Source organism: Scardinius erythrophthalmus (genome assembly GCF_964197995.2).
Source record: "Scardinius erythrophthalmus genome assembly, chromosome: 3".
Lineage (NCBI taxonomy): Eukaryota > Metazoa > Chordata > Actinopteri > Cypriniformes > Leuciscidae > Scardinius > Scardinius erythrophthalmus.
The window spans coordinates 44,249,153-44,259,684 of record NC_138223.1 but is presented as its reverse complement, the minus strand read 5'-3'; positions in this window follow the sequence as shown (position 1 = coordinate 44,259,684).

Genomic DNA, 10,532 nt, shown 5'->3' with positions numbered 1-10,532 from the left:
AAGCCAAAAGTTAATGGCAGTATATTGGTCAAATAATAAAAGTCATGATGAGGTACATCCAACAAAGAATATACAAGGAATATGTTGGGAACAAGGAAAGAATAATATAGATGTGTATAAAGTAAATATAGATGTGTATAAGAGTGGTGTAGCCTACCCACATTACCCTTTATGGATTCTTCCTCAGCCAATAGTAGATTTAACTTTACTGAAGATAAGACAAACAGAAGGAAGTATTGAGATGGAAGAAATGAGAACAAAGGAATATTTAGGGCTTAAGTACGGAAATAGATATACACAGATGCTTCCAAAAAAGGATGGAGAGTAGGAGTGGCAGTCAATGGTCCAAAGTTACAGATAAAGAGAAAAGCTTGAATACATGATCAACTGTCAGTAAATACAGGTGAACTGACGGCTATTCTGCTTGCAATAGAAATACAAAATGCGGTCATATGTTCAGATTCATATTCAGCAATGGTCAGTGTTGATAACCAAAAGTCAGAATCAAGGCAATACATAGTAATGGAAATCCTTCAAAATCTCTTTGAGTTAAAACAAGGTATAGGATAGAAGTACAGTTTATGAGGGATCCAGCCCATGTGCGAATTAAAGGGAATGAAGAAGCAGATAAATTAGCTAAGCAAGCAGTAGATGATGAAATGGTAGAAATTGAGCTACCACATACGTATAAGAGAAATAAAATCAGAAATAAAAGAAAAAAATGAGTAAAAAGTGGCAACAGTATTGGGATAATGAGACTAAAGGGAGACATTTAAATGCAATTCAAAAGAAAGAGGCAAAAGGTAGAATGGGGGACACAGGAGGGAGGAAAATATAATTACAAGATTAAGGATGGGACATACAGGTTTGAATTACATCTAATATCTAAACATCCAATGGGATTGTGTGAGAAATGTGGACAGAGTACATTACTGTTATAGGCTTGTCCCATTGTGAGGCAAGCCTGAGCCACACATTTCTCTTGATCTTTCAAGTTGGAGACATTGAGATAAGTGACATTAGGCTTGAAGGAAGTGAGGTTTCTTGACATCCCAGCAAACATTTGGACGTTTAATGACCGTTGAAAAGACGTCCGTCCGAGACGTCCCGTCATGGTTGAAAAATAGTTCCAAAATGGAAGTTGAACCGACGTCATTTCTGGCCGTGAATTCCACGTCTCTTCTGCGCGTCCCTGGACGTCTAAATGCGTCGTCATATGTGTTTAAATGTGTTGCTGCATAATTTAAGTGTATATATAAGCCTGCATATAAAATAATCACACACCTATTGTGTAACATCGTGAAAGACAATCAAGTCTTGAGGTTTAGCCTACACATCTTGACAAAGGTTCTAAAAAGGTCCAAAATTGGTCCAGTCAGACCTGAACGTCAATAAAACGTTTTAATCACGTGGACATAAAAAACAATAACACATTATTTGTGGACATAAGCAAAAAAGAAGCATGTTCTGATTAAGCACAACATTTTATTGATATTGAACAGCCAATTGATCAATTGATATTGATATTTTTTCAATGTTTAACATTTCGTGAGCTTAGAATTATAAGGTTCTATCTCCACTTTTGGTTGAAATTGAGTTTTTGACAATCTGATCCATTAGGTGTTTATTAATGCCTGTGTGGTGTTATTTTTGTAAAAAAAAAAAATAATTGTTAGTAGTTATTAATAAAGTAAAAGGTTCCATCTCACAAAACATAAACCGAGTTTAAAAACTTTGATGCTCAATAAACTACAATAAACGGAGATAGAACCTTATAATTCTAAGCTCTCGATTTGTTAACCAAACTAAAATAACAATTGCAAAATACTGAATTATTATATAAAGATAGTTCACCCAAAAATGAAAATTATGTAATTTACTCACCAAATTCCAAACCTGTATGAGTTTCTTTCTTCTGCTGAACACAAAAGAAGATATTTTGAAGAATGTTTGTAACCAAGCAAATAGAGCATCCACTGACTACCATTGTTGAAGAAAAAATTATTATTAATGGGAAGCGACATCTGCTTGGTTACAAACATTCTTCTAAACATCTTTGTGTTTAGCATAGAAAGGTATACAGGTTTGAAACATGAGGTTGAGTAAATGATGACAATTTTCATTTTTGGGTGAACTATCCCTTAAACACATTGTTTGGCTCATTTTTTGTATCCACCACCCCCCCCAGCTCTTCCTGGAGTGTGTTTCAGGTGTTCTGCCATTGCTGCATCAATTTCAGTGTCTGTAGCATGTGGGCTCCACCTCTTCACAGCATCTAAGGGAAGAGAATATATTTATTTTTAAAATAAATGAAAATTAAAAATTTGAGGTAAATGACATGCACTTATTTTCAAAATATTTTTATGGTCTTCAGCTAAATTCAAAACAGCATTTGTCCCCTGCCTCTTCAATACCACTGTGGTGCCCTTGAGAAGACCCTTAACTAGGTGTGTAACAGTGAGAAAGTGAACAGGACATTTCTGATAAAGACAGGTGGGCTGTGATGTCCCCTGAATAGACATGTTTAGCAATTCTAAAATTACAAAATATTTTTAAAGCAGTTACTGAAAACATACATGTTCAAATCCAGCTAAACATTTCATTCTACTTCAGATAATTTACTTTCTGAAAGAAACTCTCAAAAGGCTACATTAATAATTTACAGTAATAACTTTGACTGTATCATTAAACATACTTTATACTATGGTATACCGTTGTATAAGTTCAAAGCAACTTTTAGCCTACTAGCTAATTTTAGCCAAACTCAGTTAACGTTAGCCAATTTCAGTTGACAATGTGGGCATCATTTCTTTCGGTTCATTCATGTCAAACAAGTAAAACTCTAGCACGTGAATCTAATAATACAAAATGTACGTACCCAACAGTAGATTTCTAATAATATGGGCCTCAATTCCTCCTCTCTTCGTGGTTGTTCAAACTTCAGTGTTCCGGAGTGAGTCTATGGGGAAAACGCGTTAACATCTCGTGAGATAATCTAACCTATCGCGGGATTTGGTAATGTCGGGAGATCTTTTGTTACATCTTGGCAGCACAGTTTTGGCAATTACATCCAACTCAGACATAAATGGTGACCAGATATATTTCTGTTTTACATGCATACATTCCATTAAAAAAAACAAAAAAAAACACAACGTATCAGGTTGAAATAATGACTAAAATGCAGAGGCTTTGCATTCACTTAACCACACTGGGAACTGTGAGATTATAATTTATTTAAACAAGATAAAGTAAATATATTTACTTTGTATACAATTCGTGTATTTCATAAAGATAATTCCTGGGGGGGGGGGGGGGGGGGGGGGGTTCTGTCTTGCTTGACTAGATGTGTAAAGGACGTCAGTGGACGTGTATTCACAGCCTTGACGTGTAAAGGACGTCAGTGGACGTCTTCACACCTCTTAAAAACTACTTGGGCAATTAAATTAATTTTTGCAGTATTAACCATGCAAGGATTAAGCACAGCTTTTGCATATTTCACAAGGATTCCATGATGGAGGGTCATGATGGACTATAAATGCACGTGTAAAAGACGTCGCCAGGTGACGTCCTCTCACCCGAGACGTGTAAAGGACGTCAGTGGACGTATTCACAAAACTTATTAAAACTTTAATTTAATAAAAAATTTTGCAGTATAATTATTATATATATTATATTTAATATATATTATAATATTATTATTATAATTATAAAATAATTTAATTAATTATTGCAGTATTAACCACGCAAGGATTAAGCACAGCTTTATCACAATTGATTTCATAGAGGGTCATGATGGACTATAAATGCACATGTAAAAGACGTCGCCATGGTGACGTCCTCTCTCACCCGAAACACAACATGGTATATATTGAACTACACGTAGCTAAAAGTCAAAATAACAATTATACATGCAACCTCAGATAACTGTAGACATGCACACATGTATCTGAATGCATTTTTAGGAAATGTTCTGTGTTACATATTTTTACCGATTTATGCCGTCATACCGCGACTATTTTTGGCCAGGGACACGACGTTGCCGTCGGACCAATGTTTGCTGGGCAGGCCACTAGGGAATACAAATGTTGATAGCAGATCTATGTATTTATTCACTGATGTGAAGAATATCGAGACTAACAAAATATTGTATTATAGTAGACATAAAAATGAAGCTATCACATTAAACATGAGTTCTATGTTGATACATTAAACTCAATGTACAATTGAAACTGATTTCTGGACATCGTAATGTTGCAATACATATCTTATATAGCATTGTATTAGCAATTGCACTGAAATTGCATTACATACAGGCACTTTAGTCCCTTTACAGTGTTAATAATGAACAATTTTCTTGGTAAGATAAATGTTTATTAAAGCACTCACCTAAACCTAGGATCAGTGTGTCCGCTAAAGTTACGTGGAGGATCCATTGACCAATCACTCTTCATGGACACACAGCTGGGGTCTGGAGGATCTGGTCTGTGCATTAAGATGAACATGAATGTAAATCAGTCTTAAATTCATGACTTTAGTAATAAACTTCGGGCGACTAAATTATTCCATTTATATTTATTATGCTGTTGGAGACTTTACAGCAAATGCACATCCATATATGTGCAATGTTAATTAAGATATTTTAAAGGGTATTGAAACCCCCCTCTTTCAGCTCAAGTCCAGCTCACAATCTTTTTGAAAAATGCAACTTAAAGGGTTAGTTCACTCAAAAATGAAAATTCTGTCAGTAATTACTGTCATGATTCTGCCTTCTTGTCTCTGATTTTCCCTGGTCTTGAGGCAGGATCATGACAGGCCCATGTTTTGTGTAAGCACATGGCCATTTGTTTGGTTGTGTGCTTGCGTTGTCTCCTCATGTAACCCCGCCCCCTTGTTATCTCATCTTGTTATCATTATTGTATCATCGCCGTCACCTGTTTCCCTCATTAGTTTCTCCCTATTTAATCCCCTTGTGTTTGCTGTCTTGTGTCGGTTCATTGCCATACTTTATGTGATTCTCAGTGTGTGTAAACCTTCCTGTGAGTACCCTGTGAAGAACTCTGTCTTGTAAAGTCCTGATCTTGTAGCTGTTGTTAGTTTATTGTCTAGTTATCAGTTTAATCTTAGTCTAGTGTAGTTTGTCTTTGTTTTTGCCCACCAGCCTTGTTTTGCCCCATCGTGGGTTTTGTTTTCCCTGTTTTGTCTTAATAAATCTGTGTGTATTGCATACCGTCTGCGATTGGGTTCATCTCTCCTACAACCACATAACAGAACGAACCGACCAAAGCAGAACCCTGCAGACAGTTTGTCTTCCCCTGTTGATCAACCTTTGGCTCTTCTGGAAGATTGGTGGCTCAGAGCCGTTTCTGACTCAAAGGGCAAGCTCCCGTTTCCTCCTCAGGGAGAACTGCCATTGAGGGAGTATGCTCAAGTCGTAGAAAAGAGGAGGTTTTTCTTACCTGACGATCTCCTTAATCGTTACCTCATCGCGGGTCTCAATGATCCCCCTCCACTGGCAGAGCGGGAGAAGCTGGTCCGCCGCTCGTTCCGGGATATGGTGCTCTGCTTATCACGGAGGTCATCGCAGGGTTCCTCCTTGTCGTCTTCCCCTGGTATGCTGCCCGGGATCCCGGAGGGTTGCATTCTCGCTGTTGCTTCGCTGGGGGACCAAGCTCACTCCTCTTCTAAGCCCGAGACACCCACCGCGTCTGTCAGCCTCTGCGGAAAGCGAGGAAGACGCTTATCGTGGGAATCTGCCTCAGAGTCCTCTTCGACGGAGTCTACCCTTCCTGGGGTTGTCTTCCCAACTCCTGCTACAGACCCCAACGAGATTCTTCAACTGGTCGCTAGTCCAGCTACGGATTCCGCTCCGCGACCAAGGAGAAAGAGGAGAAGGGGAGCCTCTAGTTCATCTCAGGCTGCCCCTTGCGCTGTTCCAGAGCCCGCCCCTGCAAGCGCTGTTCCAGAGCCCGCCCCTGCAAGCGCTGTTCCAGAGCCCGCCCCTGCAAGCGCTGTTCCAGAGCCCGCCCCTGCAAGCGCTGTTCCAGAGCCCGCCCCTGCAAGCGCTGTTCCAGAGCCCGCCCCTGCAAGCGCTGTTCCAGAGCCCGCCCCTGCAAGCGCTGTTCCAGAGCCCGCCCCTGCAAGCGCTGTTCCAGAGCCCGCCCCTGCAAGCGCTGTTCCAGAGCCCGCCCCTGCAAGCGCTGTTCCAGAGCCCGCCCCTGCAAGCGCTGTTCCAGAGCCCGCCCCTGCAAGCGCTGTTCCAGAGCCCGCCCCTGCAAGCGCTGTTCCAGAGCCCGCCCCTGCAAGCGCTGTTCCAGAGCCCGCCCCTGCAAGCGCTGTTCCAGAGCCCGCCCCTGCAAGCGCTGTTCCAGAGCCCGCCCCTGCAAGCGCTGTTCCAGAGCCCGCCCCTGCAAGCGCTGTTCCAGAGCCCGCCCCTGCAAGCGCTGTTCCAGAGCCCGCCCCTGCAAGCGCTGTTCCAGAGCCCGCCCCTGCAAGCGCTGTTCCAGAGCCCGCCCCTGCAAGCGCTGTTCCAGAGCCCGCCCCTGCAAGCGCTGTTCCAGAGCCCGCCCCTGCAAGCGCTGTTCCAGAGCCCGCCCCTGCAAGCGCTGTTCCAGAGCCCGCCCCTGCAAGCGCTATCCCCGGATCTGCTGAGAGAGTTGTGGCCGACTTAGCAGCTAAAGAGATTCTTCAAGCTGTTTCTGCCCCTAAGACAATGCCTGTCGTCTTAGCTGCTCGAGCCGTGTCTGACTATCTTACCGCTCTTGTCAAGATCCTTGATGTCCCTGTCTGTCCTGTCAAGTCCTCTAGTCCGGAATCCACAGCTGCAAGAGATCCGGTTCCTGAGTCAGCTGCAGCCAGTGTTGATCTGAGGCCAGCCACTCAGAGCGCTGTTCCTAAGTCAGCCACCGCTTGCACTGTCCCAGCAGATGTGTCCAGTCCCGTCCCAGCAGATGTGTCCAGTCCCGCCCCAGCTGACAGGAGGATGTCTGTGTCCAGCCCTGTCCCAGCTAATGTGTCCAGCCCTGTCCCAGCTAATGTGTCCAGCCCCGTACCAGCTGTCACCCGACCTCTGTTTGTTTCCCCGGACACCCCTGTCACCACTTCACCCCGGTCTGTTTCTCCTAAGACTGTTCCTCGTGTTTCCCCATCCAAGTCTGCCCGGACCCCTCGCCCTCAACCATCATCCTGTCCACCCAAGACCACAGTCCCATCCACCCACCCTGGACATTCCCCCATGAACTCTGTTGTCTCCACCTCCTCTGCCTTGTCTTGTTTTTGATTTTTCACCCCAACCCTGCTATTGTTTATTCATGTTTGCCGTTGTTGGTTTGTGTCCATGTCTCAGTCCGTCATGTCACGTGTTTAGTGTTCCCTTAGGGAGCGTCTGGAAGCCGCTCCTTAAGGGAGGGGTTCTGTCATGATTCTGCCTTGTCTCTGATTTTCACTGGTCTTGAGGCAGGATCATGACAGGCCCATGTTTTGTGTCTTGTAAAGTCCTGATCTTGTAGCTGTTGTTAGTTTGTCTAGTTATCAGTTTAATCTTAGTCTAGAGTAGTTTGTCTTTGTTTTTGCCCACCAGCCTTGTTTTGCCCCATCGTGGGCTTTGTTTTCCCTGTTTTGTCTTAATAAATCTGTGTATTGCATACCGTCTGCGATTGGGTTCATCTCTCCTACAACCACATAACAATTACTCACCCTCATGTTGTTCCAACCCCGTAAGACCTTCGTTCATATTCGGAACACAAATTAAGATATGATTTCACTCTCTGTAAACTTCCAGCTTCTGAACTGGTTGCAGTTCCACTCTGATTCCATATGAGGGCGCTCACAGGACGAGCATTAGCAAAATGCTAGCGTGTTATGGGCAACAACAACTCAACCTGTAAGAAATCGAAAGGACATAAGTACTCGTTCATTCAACTTTCGACCTATAACCCATGTTGAACTTGCAAAACCTACAATCAGATCTGAGATTTCTCAACGGCAATCGGGTGAAAGAGACAAATTTAGCCGTCTAGCCCCATAGTCTTCCATTCATTCTGCACTCATGGGCGATCGCCCCCAGTGGAACTCTGGTGGTACTACAACCAAAATTGGGTACAACAGGACTTAATAGGGAGTGGGTAGGCTCTCCTCTGTAGACGGGCTCTGGCTACATCAAATAGAGCTGATGAAGAGAGATTCCCCTCATTAATAATTCCCCTCATTAATAAAAGATGACGAACATGGAACAACAATCCTGCGTTTGTATTGCTGGAGTTTGAAAGACTTAAAGATTCCTCAACTTCGTGCTGTCCTCTGCAGGCCAGATCAAGAATCACAAGCAGGAGTAGTGAACATGCGTTTGGACATCGTGCAAATAATACATACAAATACAATTTTTAAGAACACCCACTAATTTTATAAATATCCCAATCAACAAATAAGAGTTTTAACCTCATCACCAGCAGGCTACAGGAAAGGGAAGAATATTTGAATAATTGAATTTCACACACACACACACACACACACACACACACACACACACACACACACACACAATAATTCTTCACACACACACACACACACACACACACACACACACACACACACACGTTGTTTTCATGTTTTATGGGAACTTTCTATAAAGACAATGATTTTTATTCTGTACATACTGTATATATTTATCTCCCATTTCACCAACACTACCCCTAAACCTACCCATCACACACAACTTTCTGAATTTTTTACAAAAAAAAAAACTCACTTAGTATAAAATTGACAATAATAACCAAAAAATGTCCCCACACAGACAAGGATTTTGGATATTAAAGGTCCCATTCCATGGATTATTTTTATTATTTTATCATGTTTCCAGGGGTGCCCTTATAATGTTAGTATGTTTTTTAGATCAAAATTTTTTATAATTTAGAAGTATAAAATATATTTTCTAGCCTGATTTCATTCCCTGGTTTGAACACTCTGTTTGAAGGGGCGTGTCTGCTGTGAGACTTCAGTGTAAACACCCTCTGCTGTGATTGGCTGACATGCTTGCATATGAAATATCTGGCATTACATGTGGAACTATCTGGAAAACTTTTACTATTACAGCTATCGGGATTAACGAATCGTGAGAAGTTTAAGTATTTAGATCTATTCCCATCACATAAAAGGTTGCAGTGATAATGAGCATTGAGCAGATGACAGTCTGTTGATCGCGTGAAAGATCTTATCATTGCAATGCAGTTTCTGCACTCTCACTAATGATTTCACCAATGCAAACATGAGGTATATAAATACAGTAAGAGCTTCGTTGTGCAGTGTAACAGCGTCATTGATTTCATAACGAGTTTTGGCAAGTGTCCAGATAAACTCGCGCTGTGTCACCGACAGCAGCTTGGGCGATTGGAAAGGGATTGTTCTGTGATCGCTTTCTGTATATTAATCACAGTTTAAGTAAGATTATTTTCATCCTACTAAGAGAAACGAACGATGTGAAGAGTGATCGCTACTTCCATAGTAAATCACTACTTACCGCTTGCTGGAATATAGTTGAAATAGTCCCCTTCATCAGTATGAAACGCTGAGAGAAGCCTGCTTGATATTATCCCAGGTTAGAAAAACAGTCCGTGGTGAAATGGACAGAGCAAACTAACAACTTCGAATTAAACTTTTGCGGTATCTGATTATAGATAAACATCAACCACGTCTGTTGACATTTCGCCATCAATACGCCTGTGTTCCTTTGGGCGGAGGTTAGTCAAAACACGGTTCTAGTGACGTCATTAAAGCAGGAATTAGAGGGGTGTAGTCCAATCCAGCCGTTTTTTGTAGTCAACTTCTGTTAAATAAAATATCTCGCTTGGCATTGAACTTTGAGCTTTATAATTTTACAGATATTATTTATACTCTAACAACAACATTACACACTAACTAAAGTTTGAAACATGGGATCACGAAGAACGGGACCTTTAACATCTTTATGGAGACATTTTATCCCCATAATGTAGAGTTTACCAGGGCAGTCTGCAGTGGTCCCATATTCACCATCATTTAATATCTCAGTAAAATAAAACACAAATGTGCATTATGGTACATGCTGACACTGACACATCTAGTTCAACTGACACTATTATATGATATGAATCAATACTTACAGCAGTGTCTAGAATTTATAATTATCTTTTAAATCAGAGAGACTCTTCACACTGGCATGCTCTATATTATTCCCACTGAGATCCAGTTTTCTCACGTGTGAGGAGTTTGATCTACTATTCCAACTATTTCTGCTATATGACTTCTCTGACGAAAGCAACACTGGCCTGTGTCTCCCTCTGTTGACGGAAATGCAAAAGACAAAATAGCCATTTATGTTCATAGCAATTTATTTATGCTTATAGCAATTTACATCTTTAATATTTTGCTTCAGGAAGCTGATGTTACGTAATGGAAAAGTACAACAACTTACTGATGCATAGTTAAATACAGGATCTTCTGTTGGGAAATTATTAAAACAATATCCATAGTGACAGACTCTAAGACTCTATGCCTTTTAA